Source organism: Anolis carolinensis, chromosome 1 (genome assembly GCF_035594765.1).
Source record: "Anolis carolinensis isolate JA03-04 chromosome 1, rAnoCar3.1.pri, whole genome shotgun sequence".
NCBI lineage: Eukaryota > Metazoa > Chordata > Lepidosauria > Squamata > Dactyloidae > Anolis > Anolis carolinensis.
Window position 1 is genome coordinate 13,801,426 of NC_085841.1, and position 27,818 is coordinate 13,829,243.

Consider the following 27,818-nt stretch of genomic DNA (forward strand, 5'->3'; position numbering starts at 1 on the left):
TCAAGTAAAAAAGCTATCATATGGAGAATTTGTCAATAGGCAACTTTAACCGATTTATTAATTTCCTGTTTAACCAGTGATTACTCTGTTCATCTATATATATAAAATGATAAAGTTGTTTGCGCAGTGACTATAACAACAAAACTAAACATCCCAGAAATACGAAATTTGGCAACACAATGCAAAAGGCTTGCCTCCAGGTTACAACAACACAACCACACCACAAAACCACAATCCAGACCCACAAAACTCACAACAACGCATCATGCGATAACAACACAACTAAACGCCCCAGAAATACAAAACTTGGCAACACAATGCAAAAGCCTTGCCTCCCAGTTGTAACAACACAACCACACCACAAAACCACACAGGACCCACAAAACTCACAACAACGCATCGTGACTATAACAACACAACTAAACGCCCCAGAAATACGAAACTTGGCAACACAATGCAAAAGCCTTCCCTCCAGGTTGTAACAACACAACCACACCACAAAACCACAATCCGGACCCATAAAACTTACAACAACGCATTGTGACTATAACAACACAACTAAACGCCCCAGAAATATGAAACTTGGCACACAACTAAACGCCCCAGAAATATAAAACTTGACAACACAACACAAAAGCCTTTTCTCCCGGTTGTAACAACACAACTACACCACAAAACCACAATCCGGACCCACAAAACTCACAACAATGCATCGTGACTATAACACAATTAAACGCCCCAGAAATACAAAATTTGACAACACAATGCAAAAGCCTTGCCTCCCAGTTGTAAGAACACAACCACAACACAAAACCACAATCCGGACCCACAAAACTCACAACAACGCATCATGACTATAACAACACAACTAAACGCCCCAGAAATACAAAACTTGGCAACACAACACAAAAGCCTTGCCTCTCAGTTGTAACAACACAACCACACCACAAAAACACAATCCGGACCCACAAAACTCACAACAACGCATTGTGACTATAACAAATACAAAATTTGACAACACAACTCATCCTCCTCCCCAATCCCTACATTCACACTTGGCCTCCAAAAAAAGCAATTACAATAATAACAATGACAACAATAACAACAATAAGAATCAACACCATCACAGGCAAGAAACAGCCAGGCACTGAGGCTGAGAGGCCAGTCAGTGCTACACTGGGCCTCCAAAAAACAATACAGTAGCCTCTAACTTATCCAACCTTCATGACCACTACAACAACAACAATAATAAACACCTACACAGGCGAAACAAAAAAAAGACTATTGTACTACAATAAAAATATAAACCGCACTCAGCAGAATCAGACATTACAATTAACAACAAACCAAAGACAACAGGGATCTCAAGCAATTATCAATCAACACAAAAATTGAAGAAGGTAACAGACTTCAAATACTACTACTAATGTGAGTATAAAGAAGGGTGGAGGTCACAGCATCAATACAACCTAATGTAGACTGACCAACACCACCAGACTAAGCCACAGCAACGCGTGGCCGGGCACAGCTAGTAATCCTATATAAAGGATACACTATTCTTGTAATTTTGTGCCCCAGTAATAGACTGCAGGTACCCAGAAGCAGAATAGCAGATTAACTGCAATAGTGCAGTAGTCATAAAGCTGGGCCTTTAGTGGAAACCATGGTTTGCTCTTTTAATGTTCATCAGTGGACAAATAGCATTACATTAGTGGTAAATTATAATTTTGCAGCCAAGAATTATCAAAAAGATCTATAAACCTACACAGTCTTTTTTCTTACTCCTTGTTGCCTTGATGCCAACGTCTATGGCCGCTTCTACACAGCCATTTAATCTGAAACAAGATGTGGATTAAAGAGAATCGGTTCAGTGCAGAGTGCCTATACAGGCATCCTACAAACCAGATAAAGGTTGGGATGGTGGCCACAGAAATCTGCTGAATGTAGATCAATCTGATCCAAGGGATATTATTTTCTATGTCGTTCGGCAGGATAAGAAACTCTCTGTCCAATGAGGATCAGCATTAGATGAAAGCAGGGCAAAGGAAGAAAGTGAAAGTGTGTGTTCCTATGGGAATACGGTAGAGTCTCACTTATCCAACACTCACTTATCCAATGTTCTGGATTATCCAACGCATTTTTGTAGTCAATGTTTTCACATTGTGATATTTTGGTGCTAAATTTATAAATACAGTAATTACTACATAGCATTACTGCGTATTGAACTACTTTTTCTGTCAAATTTGTTGTATAACATGATGTTTTGGTGCTTAATTTGTAAAATCATAATTTGATGTTTAATAGGCTTTTCCTTAATCCCTCCTTATTATCCAACATATTTGCTTATCCAACATTCTGCTGGCCCATTTATGTTGGATAAGTGAGACTCTACTGTACTATATTTTCCTTCTGGGGAGCTGTGCTTCTGGTTTCTTCACCCAAATGCTTCAATGCTAGTCCTGTCTTCACAAGCACTCCATATTTTAGTCTCGGATTCCAGCTCTCATGGAATATATGCTGATCAGATGGAGCAGATTTTATGGCTTGAACTGGAATTTCTGGAGAGATTTTTTTTTACACACTGTTTCTGTCTGGATGTATGTTGAGGATGCACTGGGGGTGTATGTTCTGTGGCCACGTTGACCTCATTTCAGCTTGGAATTGAATTTTTTTTAATCTGTGTAGAAGGGCCCAAAGTTGAATTAGACTGCAGTTAGCCAAGTCACTAGAAGGAGCTGCGATCTAATGGCACTCTTCTAACTAGAATGTTAGAATCTTAAATCATAGTTGTTGTTAAGTGAAGATAGTGGTTAGCAAATTGACATTCAAATCATTGTACAGTATTTTTAAACTGGATGACACCTTGCAATTTAGCATGTACAGGGAAACAAAATGATCTATATTTGTCACCTTACAAAAAGAAAGGAGAGACAAGGAGTGCATCTACACTGCAGAATTAATGAAGTTTGACATGACTTTAACTGCCAGAATGCTATGTGTGTGTGTATATAGATATAGATATATACACTATATATGTGTGTGTGTGTTTTTGTTGGTGGTACTGAAATTGGTATGCGTCTTCCAACTGGCATCTGAAAACCGAAGACATACGATGATAACATTAAGCCTGAATCCTATTCATAGTCCCAGCTAGAGCAGACCTATTGAAGTGATTAGATTTACAGAAGTGCAATGATTGAGTCCATGGGCTGGCTCTAGTTGGGTCTGCCAATACAATTTATGCCTAAGAGAGTAAGCAAATCATTGTTGAATATTATATATTAAAAGTAAGCAAAGTGGGTGTGGTACAGTTTTGTTTTTGCTATATTTATTTAATTATTTCTGACTGATGGTGACCGTATCGTGAACTGGTCGCAGGGTTTTCTTGACAAGATGGATGCAGCAGAAGTTTGCTATTGACTTCCTCTGAGATTTAGAGAGTGTGACTTGCCCAAGACCACCCAGTGAGTTTCCCTGGCTGAACATAGCTATGAACCCTGCTTAAAGAAAACAAGTTATACTTAAATGATATTATTATATTGGTTTGGTGTGCCAAGGTCATTGTTCCATGTTCAACAAACTCAAAATATTTTGTACAGCCTCCATGTAAAGCAGCCCTGGATATTTTGAATTTGCTGTACATGAAACCATGCCCTCAGCACACAATGACAATTTAATAATATTATTGGTGGCTAAGCTAAGGTTCCAAATATTGGCTGATTTGGCAGCAGAGATTTATTTCTCAAGATAAGCCATTTCAAGTCTTTCTTTGTGTCTGCTATTTGTTGACTCGCCATCCTAGCCAAGTGGATTTTGGAAACCTATGACATATTTCCTTGCTTTTCGTTTTTGCCTTGTCAGGATCAAAGATGGCAAGTTTTCCCGAAAGATTTTAGATCACATTATTTAAACATAATTGCAGCCATATTTAAGTAGTGGCTCTTGAAAGGGCAACGATCCTTCAAGTGAGTGGACCCCCCCCCTTTTCTTCAAATCTGCTGAAACAATTGAGAGAGATGCTAGGGCACATTTTCAAGTGCAGAGGGGCCTCAAGAAAGAGATGAGAGGAAGAGAAAAGTATCTGATGTGAGTGGCATTCTGTTTTTGCTGGTGAGCAAAGCAGTTACTTGATAACATCATATTGGTACAATGCATATTCAATATAATATGCATAAAATGCTTAATACTGTATTTCCTCAATTCTAAGTTATACTTCCTCCCCTATAAACACCTCTAAAATGGGATGCTTCTTAAAATCAAAGATAATAATAATAATAATAATAATAATAATAATAATAATGACAAATGCAATTAAGGCCAAGATCGAAAAATCAGCTGATGACCCAAAATGCAGACTGTGCAAGGAAACCGACGAAACCATTGATCATCTCCTCAGCTGCTGTAAGAAAATTGCACAGACAGACTACAAACAGAGGCACAACTACGTGGCCCAAATGATTCATTGGAACTTATGCCTCAAGTACCACCTTCCAGCAGCAAAGAACTGGTGGGATCACAAACCTGCAAAAGTATTAGAAAATGAACATGCAAAGATACTGTGGGACTTCCAAATCCAGACTGACAAAGTTCTGGAACACAACACACCAGACATCACAGTTGTGGAAAAGAAAAAGGGTTGGATCATTGATGTTGCCATCCCAGGTGACAGTCGCATTGACGAAAAACAACAGGAAAAACTCAGGACCTCAAGATTGAACTTCAAAGACTCTGGCAGATGGTCCTGGTGGTGCAGGTGGTCCTGGTGGTGATCGGCACACTGGGTGCCGTGCCAAAAGATCTCAGCTGGCATTTGGAAACAATAGACATTGACAAAATTACGATCTGCCAACTGCAAAAGACCACCCTGCTGGGATCTGCACGCATCATCCAAAAATACATCACACAGTCCTAGACACTTGGGAAGTGTTCGACTTGTGATTTTGTGATATGAAATCCAGTATATCTATCTTGTTTGCTGTGTCATAATAAAATAATAATAATATTGAATTGCAAAGACTCTGGCACAAGCCAGTCAAGCTGGTCCCAGTGGTGATCGGCACACTGGGTGCAGTGCCTAAAGACCTTGGCCTGCACTTGAACACAATTGGCGCTAACAAAATTACCACCTGCCAATTGCAGAAGGCCACCTTACTGGGATCTGCACACATTATTCGCCGATACATCACACAGTCTTAGACACTTGGGAAGTGTCCGACATGTGGTCCAATACAATAGCCAGCAGAGTGTCTGCTGTGGACTCATCTTGTTGTGTTTCAAATAATAATAATAATAATAATAATAATAATAATAATAATAATAATAATAATAATAATAATAATTATTATTATTATTATTATTATTATTATTATAGTAGGCCACCCTACTGGGATCTGCACGCATCATCCGAAAATACATCACACAGTCCTAGACACTTGGGAAGTGTTCGACTTGTGATTTTGTGAAACAAAATCCAGCATATCTACCTTGTTTGCTGTGTCATACTATGTCTTTATGTCAATCTATAATAATAACAACAACACTTTATTTATATTCCACGCTTCTCCCCAAGGGGACTCAGAGCAGATTACAGTACATAAACACAGGCAAACATTCAATGCCTTGTTACAATAAGACACACATGCTCAGACAAAGACAAAGGCAAAGGCTTCTCCTTTCATTTCCGGCTTTGGAGTTGGTGCTCATCTCTGGCTCTGGGGGAGGTATTCTGCTCCATTTTCAAGCCAAGGAGCCTGCATTGTGTGGCTGGCAAGATTGCTTGGAGCATCTTATGCCTTTCCTGCCAAAGAGGTACCTATTCATCTACCCACATTTGCATGTTTTCAAACTACTAGGCTGGCAGGAGCTAGAGCTAACAGCAGGAGCTCACCCCATCCCGTGGATTCGAATTACCAACCTTCAGGTAAGCAGTTCAGCAGCACAAGTGTTTAACCCATTGCGCTACTGTGGCCCATATATATATATGTCAGAACCCTGCTACTAGAGCCTGTATGTGGCTCTGAGTTTCAGGGTCACTGACATTGATAAGACACCTGCGTCTCAGGACTCGGAGAAGAAACGGCTGCTGGACTTGGCGGGGAATTTGCGCGGGGTTTTACTGAGCGGGAAGAGACTTTTCAAATGAGGGGGAGGGTATATAAAGGATGGTTGGCCGGAGTCTCCCATTCTTGGCTTTTCGGATGTTTATGTTTCCTGCAGTAAAGTTTCTGGTGATATCACAGAGAGTCTCGTGTGTTCATTCAGGAGCGGCTGTGGTGAGCTGACACTAAGCCAAGAATATAGACACCATCCCGCCGTAGCGGTGAGGTGTAACATGCAAGTGGAGGATGAAGAGCTCTTGGGCGCAGGAGGAGGAAGGTCGGGAAGGGCCACTCCCGAGCCGGACGCTGAGTTCCACCAGCTGGCGGCCCTGGCGTCATCCACCGCTTATGCCCAGCCAAATGGGGTAACCCAGAGGCGTGGAGTGGTGCGGGGAGACAGCACCGGAGGAGAGGAAGGTTCACCTTCCCCAGGCCCACAAAGGATGGTGTTTCTGGAGGAGAGGATGTCGGCGATGGAGACCACCCTGGCAGTAATGTCGAGGGCGATGGAGCGCCTGGCGTTTTTGGCGGAGCAAGAGAGAGGAAGGGAACTTCGGGCTGGCTCAATGTGGGACGTGAGCGTGGGAAGCAGCCAGGGCTTTGCAGACCTCCCAGCACCGAAGGGAAGGGAAATGCGAAAGGAACCCGGCGCCCGGCCCAAGACCCAACCAAGCCTGACGCGGGTGGAGGAGAGTGACGACGAAGGGGAAAAGCCTCCGAGAATCCCGGCTACGCTCCCAGCTGAGACCCTGGTGCCCCTGGCGAATGCCAGGCGTGGCACAGGGCCAAGAGAAACGGCAGCGGGGCCCACTGGTCCGCAAGGGGGCTTGCGACGGGCGGAGAATTGGGGATTGCCACCACAGGGACCCCTACTGAGACGAGAGGAACTAAGGATCGAGTTTGGGGGAGAGTCCTCTGAACTGGATTTTTTCCTTACCACGGTGAGGGGCTATATGGAGGACAATGCTCACACTTTTAGAACGGAATCCAGCTGGATACGGGCCATTGGCGCAGTGTTGAAGAGGGGAGCGGCTAGCTGGTACGTTCAGCTGCACGCGCAGCGCGACCCATGTCTGTGGTCAGTCCGACGCTTTATGGGGGCTCTGGAGACCCGTTTCCGAGATCCATTGGAGCAGATCCGGGCGAGGGAGAAGTTGAAGACTGTCTCCCAGGGGCAGAGGTCGGTATCTGAGTATGCGGAGGAATTCCAATGCCTCGCCGAAAAGGTGCCGGAATGGTCTGCAGTGACAAAGATGGAACTCTTCAAAGAGGGGCTTAGGCGGGAGATCCTCTCCTGGGCGGTGCATCGTGATGAGCCTGACACACTGCGCGGATGGATTCAGCTGGCAGGGCGCGTCGAGACATCGCTGGCCCAGGCGAGGAGGCACCGAGGAGCGCTACAGCAACGGCCGCAGATGAAAGAGGGGAGCCGGAAGGAGGGATCAGCCCCAGCCGGGAGGAGAGCGGAGCCGACAGGGAACGTGAGCGCCAGCAGGAGTGGCTGCTTTGTGTGCGGCCGGTTGGGCCACAGAGCTGCCGAGTGCTGGCAGAGAAAAGGGGAAAGCGGAGGCCAGCCCAAACCAAGAGCCGGGGCAGGAAAACGCGCCGAGGAAGAAACACCGATGAGGCACCATTCGGGGGGGTTGGTAAGTCAGGACAAAGCTATGATAGTGGTCCCCATTCAGCTTGAAAATGGCAGCAAACAAGCAACCTGCAAAGCGTTTGTGGATTGTGGATGTTCCAGGAACATCATTTCCCCTGAATTAGCCGAGGGATTAGGATGCGAAAGGACGAACCTAGAATCCCCAATAGCATTTTCGCAGTTGGACGGATCCACAGCATCAGGATCGTTAGCTAGGTACAGTGCCGAAGATGTAAAGTGTAAGATAGGGAGTTGGGAAGGAAAGGTGTCATTTGTGATATCACAAATAGCCAGCTATAATGTTATACTAGGCATGCCGTGGCTGGGGCAGGCCAACCCGCAAATCAACTGGGAGGATAAGAGCATGATTTTCGGGATGAGTTTGGAAGAAGGGAGCCAGGAAGTTGAGAGGGAGCCGGGGAAAAGTGGGGAGGAAGACTCTATCAGAATAGCAGAACTGGCAGATAAATTACCCCCAGAGTATCGGGATTTTGTGGACGTGTTTGACGAGAAGGAAGCAGACAATTTCCCACCGAAGCGGAGAGTTGAAGTGAAAATAGAGCTAGTCCCAGGAGCAGAGCTTCCCAAGGCAAAGACATACCCGATGTCGGCTAGGGAAAAGGAGGAACTGAGAAAGTACATTGATAAAAACCTAGCGAGAGGTTTCATAGAACCTTCGAACTCCCCTTTAGGGGCACCTGTGTTGTTTAGGAGGAAAAAGGACCAAACGCTGAGGCTCTGCATTGACTACAGGGGCCTGAATGCAATCAGTACTGTAAATAAATACCCTCTACCCTTAGTGAAGGACTTGATCGCCCAGTTATCGGAGGGACAGATATTCACTAAATTGGATTTAATTGAAGCTTACCATAAATTGCAGATCAAACCAGAGGACAGGTGGAAGACGGCCTTCTCCTGCGCCTTCGGATTATTCAATTATTGTGTGCTCCCATTCGGTTTATGCAGGGGAGGGGCCGCGTTCATGCAATTAATCAACGAAGTGTTGCATCCATTATTGTACAAGGGAGTCTTTATTTTTTTAGATGACATATTGATAATGTCTCGGACCAAGGAGCAACACGTAGAACTAGTCAGGGAAGTCCTACAAAAGTTGAGGGAAGCGAAGCTGTATGCGAAGCTTGCCAAGTGAGAGTTCAATAAAGACCAGATAGATTTTCTGGGGTATAGGATTTCCTCCCAGGGAGTGGCGATGGACCCTGCGAAGGTGGAAGACGTAAGGGGGTGGGAAGCCCCCAGAACACGGAAGCAGCTGCAATCCTTCCTGGGGTTCGCAAACTTCTATAGAACATTTATCAAGGACTTTGCGCGCCTCACTTTGCCATTAACGGATTTGTTAAAGACTAAAGGCAGGGGAGAAACAGCCAAAGTGAAGGCCCCAGGGGCCAAACTGACCTGGACAATAGAATGCCAGGAAGCTTTCGAAGCCCTAAAAAAGCGTTTTACCGAGGAGCCTGTCCTACAGCACCCTGATATGTCTAAGGCCTTTGTACTACATTGCGATGCGTCAGACCGGGCATATGGGGCAGTTCTGCTGCAGAAAGACGAGGGGGGGAACCTGAAGCCATGTGGCTATCTGTCGAAAAAATTTAGCGATACAGAAAAAAACTGGCCGATTTGGGAGAGAGAAGCCTTAGCGATTCTGAAAGCACTAGAGTGCTGGAGACACTTCCTGGAAGGAAGTGGAACACCGTTTGAGGTGTGGACTGATCATAGAAATTTACAGTATCTGAGATCCCCTCGTAAACTATCAGCGAAGCAGATTAGATGGGCCCAATATTTCAGCCGTTTTGATTTCAGACTCAAGTTCTTCCAGGGGAAACACAACATACTCGCTGACGCTCTCTCTCGGATGCCTCAGCACGGGGGAGGAATTCAGGAATCTGAGGGGAGCCTTTTCCTAGATAAGCAATGGGGCCTGGCAGTACTGACTCGAGCACAAGCAGCCAAAGAAAACAAACGCACTGCCATTTCCACGGGGGGAGGAGAAATATGGGAGGAAGAGTTGAAGCGGGCATATGGAATGGACAAATGGTTACAAACGAACAAAGAACAGGGAGAACTGTGTGGGGATTTGGTGTTTGTTAATAAGAAATTGTATATTCCTGAATGTTTAAGACAAGAAATGTTAAGGAAATGCCACGATAACAAGGGTGCAGGTCATCTAGGCCCCACCAGGACTATTAAACTGTTGGCCAAACAATGCTGGTGGCCCGGAATGAGGAAAGACGCCAGGGGGTACGTCACACAGTGTGAATTATGTGCAGAGGGCAAGACACCACCTGGGAAGCCCCAGGGGCTATTGCAGAAGGTGGTGGAGCCCATGAGGCCATGGGAATGCGTGGCAATGGATTTTGTAGGCGAACTACCCCCCAGCAGAGGCCACAGATACATTTGGACAATATTGGACCTATTCTCAAAACAGGCACACTTTGTGGCCCTGCCAAAACTCCCCTCGGCTGAAAAGCTTGCTGATTTGTATGTGAAGCATGTATACCGCCTACATGGGTGCCCCGACAAAATAATTAGCGACCGGGGAGTCCAATTCACTGCAAAATTTTGGGGAAAATTCTTACAGCTGTTAGGAGCGGAAAGGAATCTGAGCTCGGCTTTTCATCCCGCGACCAACGGGGGGGTCGAACGTACCCAACAGACACTGTGCCAATTCTTGAGGATGTACACCAATTATAGACAGGACGATTGGGCGGACCTTCTTCCGTTTGCTGAGATGGCTTTTAACGGGGCCGTACATTCGGCCACAGGTCGTGCCCCATTCGAAATAGTATACGGTCAGGAGGTGGCACCTTTCCCCAGGCTACCCGAGTGGAAGGAAGGAGAGGGCCAGACCGACAAGGAATGGCCGGCCAAAATTAAACAAGGGTGGCAGACCGTGGTGGAGGCATTGAGGGAAACACAAAAGAAGTACAAGCTCTTTGCAGATCGTAGGCGCCGAGAGGGGGACAAATTGGGCGAAGGAGATCTGGTTTGGCTGAGCACAAAAAACCTGAAATTGGGGTTCCCATCTAAGAAATTGGCTCCACGCTATATAGGGCCGTTCAGGGTAGCGAAAAGAATAAACGAAGTGACCTATGAGCTGAAGCTACCCAAGGACCTAGGGAAGGTACACCCGGTATTCCATTGCAGCCTGTTAAAAAAGTATAAAGGAACTCTGGACAGCGGAGAACAATAGTTGTGTTTAATCTTTTCCTTCCAGGACGAAGGGGAGGAGGACGCCATGTCAGAACCCTGCTACTAGAGCCTGTATGTGGCTCTGAGTTTCAGGGTCACTGACATTGATAAGACACCTGCGTCTCAGGACTCGGAGAAGAAACGGCTGCTGGACTTGGCGGGGAATTTGCGCGGGGTTTTACTGAGCGGGAAGAGACTTTTCAAATGAGGGGGAGGGTATATAAAGGATGGTTGGCCGGAGTCTCCCATTCTTGGCTTTTCGGATGTTTATGTTTCCTGCAGTAAAGTTTCTGGTGATATCACAGAGAGTCTCGTGTGTTCATTCAGGAGCGGCTGTGGTGAGCTGACATATATATATATATATATATATATATATATATATATATATATATATATAGAGAGAGAGAGAGAGAGAGAGAGAGAGAGAGAGAGTTTTTCTCTTGTTGGGACTGAAATTAATATCTGTCTCACAATTGATGGCATCTTAAAATCAAAGAAAAACACTAACATATAAATCAAGGAGGATACACGGCTTGAATCTTATTGGTAGGACCATTGAATCAATAAGTTTACCTTTGTGCTGATGCGTGGTTCAACAGCTGATTTAGTGGGTCTATTCTACTTGGACCCAGGCAATAGGTCAATATCTTAATGCACTTTTAATAACATACTGAATTTGTCAATAAATATACATAAGCACCAATTTTGTATTTGCATTTAGATAGTCATAAAACTTAGCACTTTATTGTGTGAAGCTACGCTCCTGCAGCATTCATGTGATCACTGATCCCGGCCACTTATCGAAACAATCACCCCCAGTATTACATGACTTTGTTGGTTATGTAACAGCAATGCTTTGCCACTCTGTGGCCCCGGAGGTAGACTTCCTGGTGGTGAAAATATTCTGCCCTCCTACAATTCCATAGCTGCAGAGGTTTTGAAAATTACCTTTTGAGTGCTAGGTGGAATTGGGGAATACTACCCTTCCTAGACTTATCTATTCAACATTGCCAGTTTGCGCATGGTTGCTGGGGATTCTGGGAAATGTAGTCCAAAAATCCCTAAACCCCCTAACTAAGCTTTAATGCTGGGTCTGGCAGTTGCCCCAGAATATCAGAAAAATATGCACCACAGTAAAAGTTCAGAACATAGAACACAATATGTATATTAGAGCATCATATACATAATAATGTTAACAATAATACAAATAATGGCTCGCACTATAGAGTCTACAATCAGGACGTAGACACTGTGAACATAAAACTTGAAGCTGAGCCAACAATACAAATATTCAAAACATTGCCGCTTTCCAGATGAAGGGTTAACTGAAACTGGAGTAAACCTGGGAGCCAGTAGTAAATGGCTTATATAAACAGCTTACTTCGGCTCACAGTCAGCCACTTTAAAATAACAACTATCTGACTGAGTTTCCTGGTTGGGAACTGTAAATGACTGCAACATTTGTTACAAACTGAAGCTACAGTCAATTTGTTACAAACTGAAGCTACATCCTGAGGAGTCCTATAGAACTACTCCAAGACTACAGAGACTTTGACTCCAAGACTACAGAGACTTTGATTTGTTTTGACTCCAAGCCAGGTTTGAGCCAATTGAATTGTACACTGATATATTTAGTTTTACAGCATATTATATGCCATTTTGAAGAGACTGAATGTACACATATTGTGTCGCTAACAAACTTTAGTTGGAGTCTTGTTGATACATGTCTGATATATGTTTTACACTGAAAACTGCTCTGTGTAGCAATTAAATCTGAATGATTGCAGTCTAAAAAATTTATACTCTGTAAGTTACGACTGTGTGCCACTACAGCTGACAGAATTGGATCATTATTTGTATTATTGTTAACATTATTATGTATATGATGCTCTAATATACATATTGTGTTCTATGTTTTGAACCTTTACTGTGGTGCATATTTTTCAGATATTGTTTAGAATAGACAGCTGTGTTTGGTTATTATTATAAGTTGCCCCAGAATGCCAGGTGGAGTCACCTGCTGTGCTCACACATTGAGGGTGAAAGGAGAGATGAATGAGAGGGATTTTCTTAATTCATGCATATCTTCAACTGTTGGCATCCAGACTGTTTCTTCATTGTTTCCAAGGCAAACTTAGCCGTTCCACTTATTTCTTTCAGACGGTGAGAAGTCTTCTCTATCCCCATGATGATAACTTGTAAATTGCAACACGAGATTTATAACAATATTTGCCGACATGTATTCTTCCCCTTCTGATTTACAAGAAGGATCTAACTATTCTCCTTGCCTCTATAAGCAATCATCCACTGTGTTTAATTTAAATTAATTTCACCAGTATATCAAATAGGTTTCCATAATGCACCCAGAGTGAATATTTTCTCTGCAACTTACTATAAATCATTACTTGATGTGCTGTGTTTAATAACTGAATCAAGTCAATATAGTCTTAAGAGATTCTCTAATTTAAAGGACTATGTTGAGATGCAATGATTTTTGACAGGCAGAACAGCTAACAGATAGTTTAGTTTTTCCTTTGGACAGATGTAAATAAATGGGATTCGCCTTGTACTCAGATTTGTCTGTTCTTTTCATGTCTTGTACCGAGCCAAAGAAAAGATTGATTCTGAAAGCTTGATCTATCTGTCTTATATGGCAAATTTTCTCCCTTCTTCACTCTGCAAAAAGAAGCATCCAATTCTAGATTTCTGTAGTTATTTCAAGGAATTACACTTTTCATAAGTGAATTATAAATTAGCAATAAATCAGAAATTAATATAAGGTCTTGAGTGATTTCAGCTACTGCAAGAACCATGGGTTTGGAAATTCAGTGTGTTTAGCTAACTCAGAAGGCCAAATCAGACATAGACGGGATAGAAGACAATATCAGAGGTTTATTTTCAATGGCCAAAGAGGATGTCAGCAGATAAAACAACCTAAAGTGTAGCGGAACCTTCGTGCTACGGTTCTTGTTGGCGCAGTGGAGGAATTTGAAGACGGACAACTGAAGGAATTCCAAGAAAACAGTTTTATTTCGCTAATGGCCACTAGGGTTCCCCCTAACACAAAGTAAGTGCTTCTCCAGGGGAACCCCCAGTGGCAGGCTGAGTAAACATTTATACACACTACAGGGTTCGGGTTATGCCCGCCCACAAGCAAATTCATTGGCTTAGAGTTGTGACGCTGCCCAATCAGTGCTGACCAGCAGGCCGGCTGCACTCTTTTTTGTGCCGTGCTCACAATCCTTCAGAGCGCCTGCGTACGCATGCGCTGTTTGTTTATCTTTAGCTTTCATTTCTTCAGAAACACATGATTTCCCAGAAGTCACATGTTTCTGTGAGTTTATGCACCCGGGTCGCTAGCTGTCGCCATCTCTGCCCATATATGGTATTTCCTGGGGTTCCTTAACCTCCCGCCTCAAAAGTACTGACAGATCTATCTGAAATATTCCCATAGTCTTGAAAAACACTATCACTTTTCCCCACAGAAACACCAGGCTCAACCAGAAAATCCTCATCTTCAGAGGATTTACAGGCCTCAACAAATTTCTATTAAACTGCATTGGCAACAATTCAGGATCATCCCATGCCCAAAAGTTTGTAGGCCCAAACTTGAAGAGACCACAATGGGGGGAAATTCACTGCATGTAATCATTTCAGAAAGAATGTGTACATTACGTACAGTTCTTTTTGGAAGGATTCAGAACAAAACTGTATTTCTTTGAGTAATGTCAGGTTAGGACATGGATTATCCAATATAAGATCGAATAAATCACACCCAAATTTGGAAATCAGTCACAGCTTTTATTAGATAATATGCAAAAAGTAGTCAACTTGGAGGTAACCTTCAAACAAGTTAGCCAAAGATTACAAACCTGAACATGATATTTATAGCATCAAGTATTCTTTGCATTAACACACAACATTTTCCATTGCTTATATGCAAAATACTTTTTATTATATATAATACAAAATTGATACATTGCCTATTTTGGTTGCAAAGCTTCCAAAAAAATTAGCATACAATTATAAGAGCAGAGGGTGTGAAAAATATATGTAAATGAAGGCATTTCACATAGAGCAGAGCTTTCCAACATTTCATGTTGGTGAGATATCATTTTTATACATGCATCCTTTCGTGACACAGTAATTCAGTTTTACTAGCAAACTAGGAGTTAAACCCACCCTTTATAACACATACAGACACATATGTTGTAGTAATGAAATGTATGGGGGCACAACCTATCTCATAAAGTCTTTCATTTATATTTTTAAAAATATATGACTTGTTGTGTTGTCGAAGGCTTTCATGGCTGGGATCACAGGGTTGTTGTATGTCTTTCGGGCTGTGTGGCCATGTTCCAGAAGTATTCTCTCCTGACGTTTCGCCCACATCTATGGCAGGCATCCTCAGAGGTTGTGAGGTATGGATAAACTAAGTAAGGAAAGGAAAGACTTGTTGTTTATGTCACATAGACTCAGAGGATTGTCATTACATTTGTGTGACACACCTACAAACTGTAGCTGACAAACTGAGCATGTCACAACACACCGTTTAGAAAGTTCTACGTAGAGGTTGCTGCCATTTCTTGTTCTAAACCAGTTTGTACCAAGCTCAGTAATGTAGATGTGGTCCTTATCTCTAAAACTGTATTTCTTCTTTGTTTGCCCCCTTTGTTTTATAGTTATGCAGACAATCAGTATTTCTTGGCTGGTCCGAATATAGTGTATAACCACAGAAATATGTCCCTCTGTGTATTTGCATTCTCTGGTGACATCAAAACCACTGCCACTCATGCCCTTCCTGGTTGCACAGGAGCCTTATTCTGGCATCAGAAGAGTGTCCATAACAGCCAAGAGCTCAGATGGAGGTCTAAGGCTGATTGTGAGTGGCAATGGTGACAAAGAAGGTGATGGTCCAGTAGGGCTGATGCAAACTGGTTCTTGTTGGGAAATCATCCTGGACTACTCAAGTCCAAATGTAGTTAGATAGATGATAGAGTTAGATTGAGGGAATCCTTTCCCTGTTTCCAAAGCATGCCTAGACAGGCTTTACTGTGTTTCACTCTATCCTGTTTACGTCACATCCCTTACTTTAAAGTTAGTAGAAATGTGAATCTTTAGGGACACTAACTTCCCATTGGTCAGAATGTCTTTTATGGCCCCAATAAACTGGACCATTAGGTTGGAACCATTTTGGTTCTCTCTTCTCCCTTTGTTCTTCAAGCTAACAAGAAGCATCCTGTCATCTCTCCTATATGTAACTATGTAGATGTTTGTTATTTTCCCTTTCTTATTTTTTTTCATTAGAAACCAGTCTATAGTAATCTAGACAGCTCCTAAGCCTTTCTATCTACTATGGAGTTCTTTTTACCTGAATAAATACTTTTTGAACTTTTATTGAGACTCTGCAGTCCATTGCAATCCTAAAAGGCTTCTCTTGCTCGCCAGTGTAAGTAACTGTTGCATTTGAAAGCTTTGTTTTTGCTACTCTGCTGATTTTGGTGGAATCTCCCCCAGAGAGAGTTAAATTGAGTCTAACCGCTCAGAGATTACCACAACAGTTCTGAATTAAGCAGCCAGTGTAGACTTACCCAATGTTTCCACTTTTACTGCCATAGCTGCAACTTACAGAGATTTCTAATTACTGAATGTTCTATGGCAGAACTCAAATGTAGTTCTAAGTCTCCCCAAGAGTCCCTTTATTCCTGAACACTGATAAACATTCCTGGTAAATGATATATACTAGGCTCTTGGTATCTACTCGGGTTTGATTCCAGGATCTCCATGGATTCCAAGATCCTTATGTTTCATAATTCAGGTTAAGGGATGCTCAATCAACCTGTAGTTTTCACTCTGTCAACTCAGGAGGAGGAGGAGAGAAGAGGGAAAGAGAACTTGCCCGTCCCTATTTATATTTGCCCCTTTGACTCAAACAAAAGCAAACTGCTACAGACTCTCCCAACTCTTGTGTTCTTCCACATTTGTAAGTTTTGCCAGCTTGATCACGCTCTTGATACTGTTTGGTTGCAGATGTCCTAGTTGTTATCTGTGAAATGTTGGATGATGTGCCTTCAGTAGGAACTTCACTGCAGATTAAATTGTTCCATCCCTGGCTTGGAATACTAATATCTGTTCTGTTTTCACAAAACCATTACCCATGTTCTTTTTATCTTCTGGTGATTACATACTCTGTTATTGTTAATTTGCAACCAAAAGACTTTGATATGGAGGAAAACAGGAAATCATCTTTTGAGTAAACAAAAGATACATAATAGGGCGGATCCCTAGCTTGCTGTAAATGAGAACTTTCCTTTTGGAAAATGTCAGAGTTATATTTAAGTTCTGTTTCTTTCCCCTCAAGAGAAAGAGAGGTGTGTCCATATCTGTTGAATTTCAAAATTCCATTTGGACAAAAAGCTCAGTCATGACCAGACAAAAGCGTCATGCCCTTCATTTCAACTCCCTCAGTTCCCCTGAAGAAATAACTTACCTTGTTTTTGAAAGGCACAAGATCAGAAATAGATACTGTTCCCGCACCTTCTTTCCATACACTTTATAGTCACCCCTCAGCAAATCAGACACGATCCTGGCCAGATGGTTTCTGAAAGAGTTCACAAAGCATCTGGCCAGGAGCTTGTTTGATTTTAAGAAGACAAGAAATGCAACTTTTTTGTTACAAAAATGAAACTGAACCCTGAAATATTCAGTTTTTCAGATATCGCCTGAAAAGCTATGACTTTATCTCAATCCAAAGTATGCTTTCAAATTAGATCTAACAGTATGTAATCATGTTTCAATTATGGTTCCTAGCACAACGATAGGGAATGTGAGTACTTCCAGCTGTTGTTGACCCACAACTCATATAATCCTTGTAGGGAGTTGCAGTTCAGCATCTGGACACCCCTGCTCTATCAAAGCCTCAGATCTAAATATCTATGAGTGAGCTGGAATTAAGCTAAAACACATTGCAGGGGGAAGAGTGGAGGGCTGGCTCATTCACCAATTTGAACTATTCTTCATAGACTGGTCCTTCTTCAGATATCACAGTTCCCATGGATCATGAGCAATACAGTAGGCCCTCCACTTTCATAGGGGTTAGTGTCACACCCCAAGCCTGAACCCATCTGTGATCATAGCATCACACAAGAGTCCAGTGTAAAGGCAAACAGTTTATTGCAAAAACACACACACACAAATAAATAGTAAAAAGCAGGGTTAGGGAAATAAGGTGTAAAATCCAAAAGTTCAGCAATCAATTGTCTCTTGTAAATCCAAAAGCAAGACAGTCCAAAAATAGTCACAAAATACAAAGGCAGCTTAAATCCATAAGCAAAACTTGAACAAGCATACAAAGCAAGAACATGAAGAACTTCCAGAATGCTTGAATCTCAAGCCTTGAAGCAAGAACTCGAGAACCCAGGCCTAGCCGTACTTAAAAGCCACGTTGCCTGAACTGAAATCAGAGTGTCTGTTGGCTCCTAATAAACAGACATGAAGGCATTACGTCTACCTTGAAATTTCTGCTTCACACAAAGCTGTGTTGATCTACGAACCTGGCTATATGTTCTAAACTGCAAATTTGCCTCCTTGTTGAGGTCAGTATCACCAAGTGCTTTCCCATGAGAGTTTCTCATTAATTCATCTTCGCTAGACTTCTTATCCAGAGAGGATTATTCCAACTCCTGTGCCTGGCCTTGAGGTTCAGAAGCAATTACATTCCCAGGCCCTGCATCTGTGCCTGCATCTCTATCTGACACGATTTTACTTTCTCGGCCTGCCTCAGAAGGAATCCCAGGAAAGCCTACAATCCAGTCTGACTCTAAGTCATCAGGGAACCCATGAGCCCCTGACTGCACTGACTGTTGTGACTGCTGCTGAGCTACAACAGTTAGGGACTCAGGACCCTCATGAAAGTAGAAAAAACATATTAAAAATCCTTTAAAGCATGGGAAACCGCCTTTCTTGAAATCTCTAGCTCATCCAGCATGGCTCTGTGGGTCAATATATGTTGGATGCAGGTACTTGAGTTACAATGAATACTGGACTATCAGGAGATCCTCTCCATAGATATGGGGCCTGTGAAGGTTGTGGAGCAACCCCTCTTGTGCATAGTATGGCTTTGCTGCTGAAAGGGCAGGTGTCAGTTTGCAATAGAAATTGCAAGACCTATCTCCCTTTTACTGTTTGAACAAGAAACAATCATCTTGAAGTTTGCTCAGCAGAGTCTATTTAAGCAGGCTGGGTAGATGTCTGATTTATTTATTCTCTGTTGCAGTGGCAGAGGTGGGAAGAGTACACATTAACTCTATATTTTAATCTGAACTTTGAATGTCATGCCCAAGGTACTGTAACATCTCCTCCTATAATGGCTTTAGTGATTTGGGTAGCTCCCTTAAAGCTCAGACTAAAAGTCAGAGCAAATTCATCTTGTATATAGCGTCCAAATTCATGAGATCTTCCAGATAACACTGCCCTGAAATGAAGTTGCTAATATGTTCTTCTCCTTCCACCTCTCCTTGTCTGGTGTTAAAGCACTGGAGGGAATTAGAGTGGTAGCCATAAAGTTATGGGAAGAATTAATTTTATTTTTAAAAATTCACATGATGGATGAGGTTAACTGTCCATTGATGGATTGCTTTCGAGGGTCAGTGACTACTGCAGTGCAGGATCTGATTGTAATTTGTTTTGCTTTGGCTTCCACCTGTTGGAATTCACTAAATCTTTGTCAGTTTGATCAAAGGGGTACCAACTGGAGGTCATATATGACTCCAGGACAGCATTTCTCAACCTGGGGGTCAGGACCCCTGGAGGTCACAAGATGGGTTTCGGAGGGGTTGCCAAAGACTGTCAGAAAACACATATTTATGGTAGTCTTAGGAACCCAGACCCCTCCAGTATTTTCTGTTGTTTATGGGGATTCTGTGCAGGATGTTTAGCCCAATTCTATCTTTGGTGGGATTAAAAAGGGCTCTTTGACTGCAGGTGAACTATAAATCCCAGCAACTACAACACCCAAATGGCAAGGTCTATTTTCCCCAAACTCCACCAGTGTTCAAATTTGGGCACATTGAGTATTCGTGCCAAGTTTGATCCAGATCCATTGTTGTTTGGAGTCCACAGTACTCTCTGGATGTAGGTGAACTACAACTCCAAAACTCAAGGTCAATGCTCACCAAACCCTTCCAGTATTTTCTGTTAGTCATGGGAGTTCTGTGTGCCAAGCTTGGTTCAGTTCCATATTGGTGGAGTTCAGAATGCTCTTTGATTGTAGAGTAACTATAAATCCCAGCAACTACAACTCCCAAATGACAAAATCAGTCCCCCTTCCCCAATCCCACCAGTATTCAAATTTGGGCGTATTGGGTATTTGTGCCAAATTTGGTCCAGTGAATGAAAATACATCCTGCATATCAGATATTTACATTACAATTCCTAACAGTTGCAAAATTACATTTATGAAGTAGCAACGAAAAATAATTGTATGGTTGGGGGTCAGCACAACATGAGGAACCATATTAAGGGGTTGCAGCATTGGGAAGGTTGAGAACCACGGCTCTAGGAACTAATCCAAGATCCTCTAGTCAAGTGGCATTTGTACGGTGGATGTTAATAAGCTTTGGATCAAGGCCATAAATATTCAAACCCTTGTTTGGGGGATATGCAAATTCTCAAGAGTTCTAAGAAAGGAAAATGTCTACTGGAAACTGTCAGATTTGTGGCAGAATTTGTGAATTTACCTCGACCAGAGGTAAGTTGGCCACATGCTTTTGACTTGCCCTTTGTTCATGGAGTTAGATAACTTGGCTTCCGTCTTATTGATAGCATTGCATTAGGCGGGCCCATTGTCTAACCTAGCATGAGAGCAGCTCTGGAACATTTCAATGTGAGTCATATTAATTGGAGAGCAGCAAGGACACTGAATGTGTTGTGAGGATTTAATGAGAGGAATCCTGCTGAATTTTCAGAGAGCCAGAAAAACGTTGCTGCCAATATTGGCACACACTTGGTCCTGGCTTTGTTTTGCTGAGACAGAGATGTTTTTTATGGGGTAGGTCTATGGAGGTAACAAGTACTGCATTCCAAAGTAAGGGAGGTTCAAGGCTTGTAGGGGGTGACATGAACAAGCTGACAATGTCTGCAGCAGTTGTGGTTGGCATTTTGTCTATAGAGGTTGGATTATGTGGCTCACAAGCACCATATTGCACCAACCCCCATTTCTTGGCTGCCTCACTTCAGTTTTCTCTTGGGTTCCAGGTCTCCACCCAGGATGCAACCAGACAAGCACTTTTCCAAAACAAAACAGATATTCTGCTGTTATGAAGCCAAATCCCCTAGCAAAGGACAGCCATGGGAGGAAGCCGCACCTCACGGCCATCTCCTCTCGTTTCCCCACACCCCGTTGCCAAGCTGCGGACTGAAAAAAGCAAAGGGCAAGGCACTGAGGATGAGGAGGGAGGCATGAGCTCGCTGGCGCCAGGCAGCCTCTGTATTTCTCTGTATTTATGCATTGGCTCTGCCTACCAGCTCAGACAGAACAGCCAAAGCTTGGCATTCAGGGAGCAGCTGCTGCCCTGGACAGCGAAGGAGGGCACTGCCTTCCCGTTCTTTCCGTGATGTGGGTTTTCTACAATATTAGGAGGCGATGGACTTGTCCAATCTTGAAATGGCTTTTTCAGAATGTAGGCTGGAATCATCTAGATCAATGATGGGCAACCTTTTGCATTTAGTGTGTCAAAATTCACCAAAAAACCTAGCATGACTTGGGTGGTGTGTCACTTTGAGAGAAAAAACTATAATTTCATAATATATATAGTTTAAATAACAAAAATATATAATTGTAATATATAACTGTATTTAATAAATCAAAAACTATTTACTACCATTATCTCCATGTACAACAATCTATGGTACCTCTTGCAATTTCCACGCTGATTTCTCTCTATTGTAGTTTCAATGTAGTCATGAATAATGAATAATATAATAATAATAATAGTAATAATAATAATATACAGTAATAATAGAAATACACACACACACACATATATATATGTAATGTGCATAATTCCCATGGAGTAAACTACAAAACCACTGGACCAAATCACACCAAATCTGGCCACAAAAGACATTAGTCAATCAATCAATCTGCATGCGGCAGTGTGTCAGCAAAAATTGCTAGGCGTGTCAGTGCTGACACGCGTGTCATAGGTTGGCCATCACTGATCTAGATGATCCAGGGAGAGCGCAGATGAGCTCCCTCTGTCAGTGACACACAAAAATATCTTAATTACTAATAACTGGGGTTACGGATAGGTAATGCCAATGTGAATGCTTTTATGGGTCACTGAGAAAGGAGGTACAGGTTAAACATCTCTTATCAAGAATTCTAAAATCTGCAATACGCCAAAATATGAAATTGCCCACATAGGTGGCAGAGATAGTGCTTGCTTCCTGGTGGTTCAGTGTACACAAACTTTGCTTCTTTCACAAAATTGTTTAAAATATTGTATAAAATTACCTTCAGGCTATGTATATGAGCTTCTGCCAAACCATCAGTTTGAAAACATGCAAATGTGAATAGATCAATAGGTACCGCTCCAGCGGGAAGGTAACGGCACTCCATGCAGTCATGCCGGCCACATGACCTTGGAGGTGTCTATGGACAATGCCGGCTCTTCGGCTTAGAAATGGAGATGAGCACCAACCCGCAGAGTTGGACACAACTGGACTTAACATCAGGGGAAACCTTTACCTTTACCTGTGTATATGAGGTGTCTATTTTTTTCATGTCAGGAGCAACTTGAGAAACTGCAAGTTGCATCTGGTGTGAGAGAATTGCCATCTGCAAGGATGTTGTCCAGGGGACACCCAGATGTTTGATGTTTTACCATCTTATGGGAGGCTTCTCTGGTGTCCCCGCATGGAACCCTGTCCTAAACATATAATTCATTTGAAGTGTCTATGAAACACAAATGAATTGTATGTTTACGATAGGGTCCTATTTGCACAAGATCTCATTATGTTTTATTTCTACCCTTGGATTATATGTTCATGCATGGCAGCGGGATGGACTGGATGGCTCTTGTAGTCTCTATAATTTTCTGTAGTTGCACATGCAATTTTGGAAAAGCTTTTATATGCAAGGATTGATCCCCCTGAAAGGCAAACCTTCAGTGTGATCCAGAAAAGCTATTGATCTGATATTTACGCAGATGCCATAAGTTGACAAGTGTCTTGAAGGCACTTCAGTACACATGCACATGGAGCACAGTGGACATCCCTCACTGGAGAAGGAAAAGCCTTCTGCACATGGTCAGGGATGATATATATACACACACACACACACACACACACACAGTAGAGTCTCACTTATCCAAGCCTAGCTTATTCAAGCCTCTGGATAATCCAAGCCATTTTTGTAGTCAATGTTTTCAATATATCGTGATATTTTGGTGCTAAATTTGTAAATACAGTAATTACAACATAACATTACTGTATATTGAACTACTTTTTCTGTCAAATTTGTTGTATAACATGCAGTTTTGGTGCTTAATTTGTAAAATCATAACCTAATTTGATGTTTAATAGGCTTTTTCTTAATCCCTCCTTATTATCCAAGATATTCGCTTATCCAAGCTTCTGTCGGCCCGTTTACCTTGGATAATATCTCCAAATAAGAAAAGAGGCTGTAGTGTTGATTCCAGTTTCCACATTATACATGGAATTCTTGGAACATTTGAAGGTGTTGAGGCCCAGGCAAACCACTTTCAAGTGTTTGTATTGAATGATCAAGAAAGAATTTGACTTTTAAAAGGTCAATGGGCTGCCAAGAGTAAAGCCTGTGAATAGCTGTGATATAGATAAAAAGAAAGGTGGTGTCACAAGTGCACTTAAGCCAAAAGAGACAAAAGAAAAAAAAAATAGTTCAAAGCAGCTTAATGAGTCCTACACAAAAATGGACTTGTTAAGCTCAAGGGAGTTACTTTTGGAATACAGCTTCCGGAATGCCTGCACGTCACTGAGTCAGAAACAAATTCTACCCCTTAAAGAAAAAAGGGACCAGCATTTATAGTTAAATAATTGCAAATATTCTATTCTATATTCCCCAATTTGATATAAGTATGATTGTGAAAGCTGAACAGTGAAAAAGCTGATAGAAAGAAAATCAATTCATTTCAGATGTAACACTGGAGAAGAATTGTAGGGGTTGACCAAAAGAGAAATACATGGATCCTAGAACAAATCAAACCTGAACTCTCTCTAGAAGTCAATAAGACTAAATTGAGGCTATTGTACTTTGGACATATCATAAGTTGTTGTTGATTTGTTTGTTCACTTCCGACTTTTCATGACCTCATGGACCAGCCCACGCCAGAGCTCCCTGTCGGCCGTGGCCTCTTTCAGCTCCTTCAAGGTCAAGCCAGTCACTTCAAGGATACCATCCATCCACCTTGCCCTTGGTCGGCCCCTCTTCCTTTTTCCTTCCATTTTCCCCAGCATCATTCTCTTATTCATTGAAAAACTATAGCAAAATGTGCGGCAGGATGTCCTGCAAAAATAAAGATTTTGCAGTTTTTCCATGTTTTTATGATAGATCCAATTAGGAAATGATAATAATATAATAATAATAACTTTATTTTTATACCCCGCCCCATCTCCCTGGAGGGACTTGGAGTGGCTTACATGGGGCCTTGCCCGACACAACAATGATATTTATAACCTAGGAAAAAAATATGTCACATAGTGTCATTGGTCACTATTAGGTACAATCAAGCAGCCTTGAATTAGCCTGGTTGCTATTACCCCTAAAGTAGTGGTCCTCAATCTTCCTAATGCTGCGACCCCTTAATACAGTTCTTCATGTTGTAGTGACCCCCAACCATAAAATTATTTTCGTTGCTACTTCATAACTGTAATTTTGCTACTGTTATGAATTGTAATGTAAATATCTTATATTTATTTTATTTATTTATTTACAGTATTTATATTCCACCCTTCACACACAGAAGGGGACTCAGGGCAGATTACAATGAACATATATATGGCAAACATTCAATGCCATCAGACACACAGAGGCAATTTTAACATTTCCAGCTTCCTGAGGGTATGCTCGATTCCGGCCACGGGGGAGCTGTTGCTTCATCATCCACGAGTGACACTGAGTGCTGTACTTCCTCATTCATTTCCACGTGCTGCTGGCAGTTTATGGTGTTGTAAATTAGTTAAATTAGCCTCCCACATAAAGCGTACCTAAATTTCCTAGTTGACAACTGTGTTTTGGGCTGCTTAGGTAAACAGCAAGCTGGGCTATTTAATGGTTGGGGGTTTAACCCGATCCGGGCTTCGAACTCATGACCTCTCGGTCAGTAGTGATTTATTGCAGCTAGTTACGTTCTGATATGCAGGATGTATTTTCATTATCTGGACCAAATTTGACACATTTATATATTTATTGATTTATTTTTCCTTATTTCTACCCTGTCTTTCTCCACCCCGAAGGGGACTCAAGGTGGCTTACGTATGGCAACCATTAGATGCCTTAAAACATACAAACAATGACTTAAAAACAATTACGCTTTTTAAAATTGATACATATTAAACAATTAAAGCATTTAAAAACAATTACAATCAGTATTAGAATCACATCATCCGAAAATCATAGTCCGAGGCCATTCTGTCGTCAAATTGTACGTAATTACAGGTCTACTATTGCACTCTACTAATTGCTGAAAGCCTGATCCCAGAGCCATGTTTTTACTTTCCTTCTGAAGGCTAGCAGGGAGGAGGCAGATCTGATGTCACTGGGGAGGGAATTCCACAGCCAAGGAGCCACCACTGAAAAGGCCCTATCCTTGTCCCGCCAGTCACGCTTAGGCGGCTGAGGGGGAAAAGGAAAGGGCCTGAGGCTGTTAGGAATTGTGGGAGTTGAAGTTCAAAACACCTGGAGGGCTAAAAATTTGACCATGCCCAATATAAATGAATGGCAACAATAGTCTAACCAATTGCAGTTCACAATCCCCTTTCGCACCCCGCTAGTGATGCCACTGCTTCCAGCATTTGCTACCAGAGGCAGTTGTCACCTTCTGTCTAATGATAGGACTCCCTATCTCCATCCACCAGAGCAGATTAACCAAGACAAAGGCAAATATAGCAGTCCTACTCACAGTCAGACAAGCAAGAACATTCCTTCACTGTCTCCAGCCTTGTTGCGCAATAGATTCCGGACTCATGTAAATCTATCCCCTTACATCCTCCCGGTGGAAATGTTAATGGGTCAAAATATTCATCCAAACGCTTCTTGTGCGGATCACACACCCACCCTCCTGCGGATTTCATTGCAGGCTTTGCAGCAATGCTGGGATACTGGAGTCTGTTGATTAGACAGAAGGTTCCAGAGAGACAAAAGAGACTCATTTTTTCATGTGGCAGTTATGGCATAAACGCATCTGGGATAATTGCCTGTATTCCAGACTCCTTTCCAATCCTTGCCTTGCTGCAAGTTGATGGTCCAATTAGTTCTTCCCCAGCTGCTTGGTAACCTAGGTGATCCGAAAGTTGCGTTTCTAGGTAAGGAGGTTACTGAAATAGTTCCGTTTCACTTCTCCACCAAAAATACATATTAGAACTGTTTCATACCGAGGCTCAGGGTTTATTGTCGCTAGGCTAGGAATGTTGATTTCCCTATGGTTATTTGTAATGGTCACAGATGAAGCTAGGGCCAGTTTACAAGAAGAAATGTGCAAGAAAAAGGGGAGAAATTGCTTTTTTATGTTCAGGTGAAATGGCTCAGTGGAAGAATATATACTCTTGGAAAATGTGCATTTTGGGACTACACCTCCCAGAAGAGCACACTTAACCAGCACACGGCCAGTGGATAATGGAATGCCAGTTCTCGATTAATTCATCCTCACATACAAAGATAAGCAATTCCTGTCATTTTCTTTCTGCTGCAAGAAAAAATAATAATATAACACATTCACCACAATATTCAAAAGTCCTGAAGCATTGCTTAGTGTGCAAAGAAATATATTTGAGTTGATGTGAGTTTTTTGGGTTGTATGGCCATTTTCCAGAAGCATTCTCTCCGGATGTTTCGCCCACATCTATGGCAGGCATCCTTAGAGGTTGTGAGGTCTGTTGGAAACTAGGCAAGTGTATTATATACAGTAGAGTCTCACTTATCCAACATAAACGGGCCGGCAGAACATTGGATAAGCAAAAATGTTGGATAATAAGGACAGATTAAGAAAAAACCTATTAAATGTCAAATTATGTTATGATTTTACAAATTAAGCACCAAAACATCATATTTTACAACAAATTGACCAAAAAAACCCCGCAGTTAAATACATGGTAACATTATGTAGTAATTACTGTATTTACGAATTTAGCACAAGAACATCACAGTGTATTGAAAACATTGACTACAAAAACCTTGACTACTAACAAATTGACTACAAGTAAAGATAGATTTTAGAATTTTTTAATACTGGTTGCCGGATTTTGTTCATTTTCATGGTTTTCTCCTTTCTGTTGAAACTGTCCACATGCTTGTGGATTTCAATGACTTCTCTGTGCAGCCTGACATGGTGGTTGTCAGAGTGGAAACCATGAAAATGAACAAAATCTGGCTACCAGTATTTTTAAAAAACTCTAAAATGGGACATGGCCATATAGCCCAAAACATATATCTCTCCTCCCCCCCCCCCCACCCTAGTACATAAATAGTAATTTGATTATTACCCTTTAATGCTGAATATTACAAACCACTGCCCTTTAGTACAAATCAATGTATTTCAATTTATTTCAAGACACTAGGCACAGCATGAGGCAGCACTTCATGCATTTGAAATTCCTCTCTCAATTTTATGAGG

General features: G+C 42.1%; 1 protein-coding gene and 1 long non-coding RNA gene across 2 annotated transcripts in view; both read right to left on the bottom strand.

Moving 5' to 3' along the window:
* The window catches only part of erlec1 (endoplasmic reticulum lectin 1), a 462,586-nt gene that overhangs the window by 100,323 nt on the left and 334,445 nt on the right, over positions 1 to 27,818 (bottom strand). The gene's annotated exons all lie outside the window — the stretch shown is intronic.
* LOC134296163 (uncharacterized) lies at positions 13,955 to 26,606 on the bottom strand. The gene is made up of 2 exons (XR_010002743.1): positions 26,109 to 26,606; positions 13,955 to 15,379 (listed from the first exon to the last, which is right to left on the bottom strand). It is a non-coding gene; the product is annotated as an uncharacterized LOC134296163 (long non-coding RNA).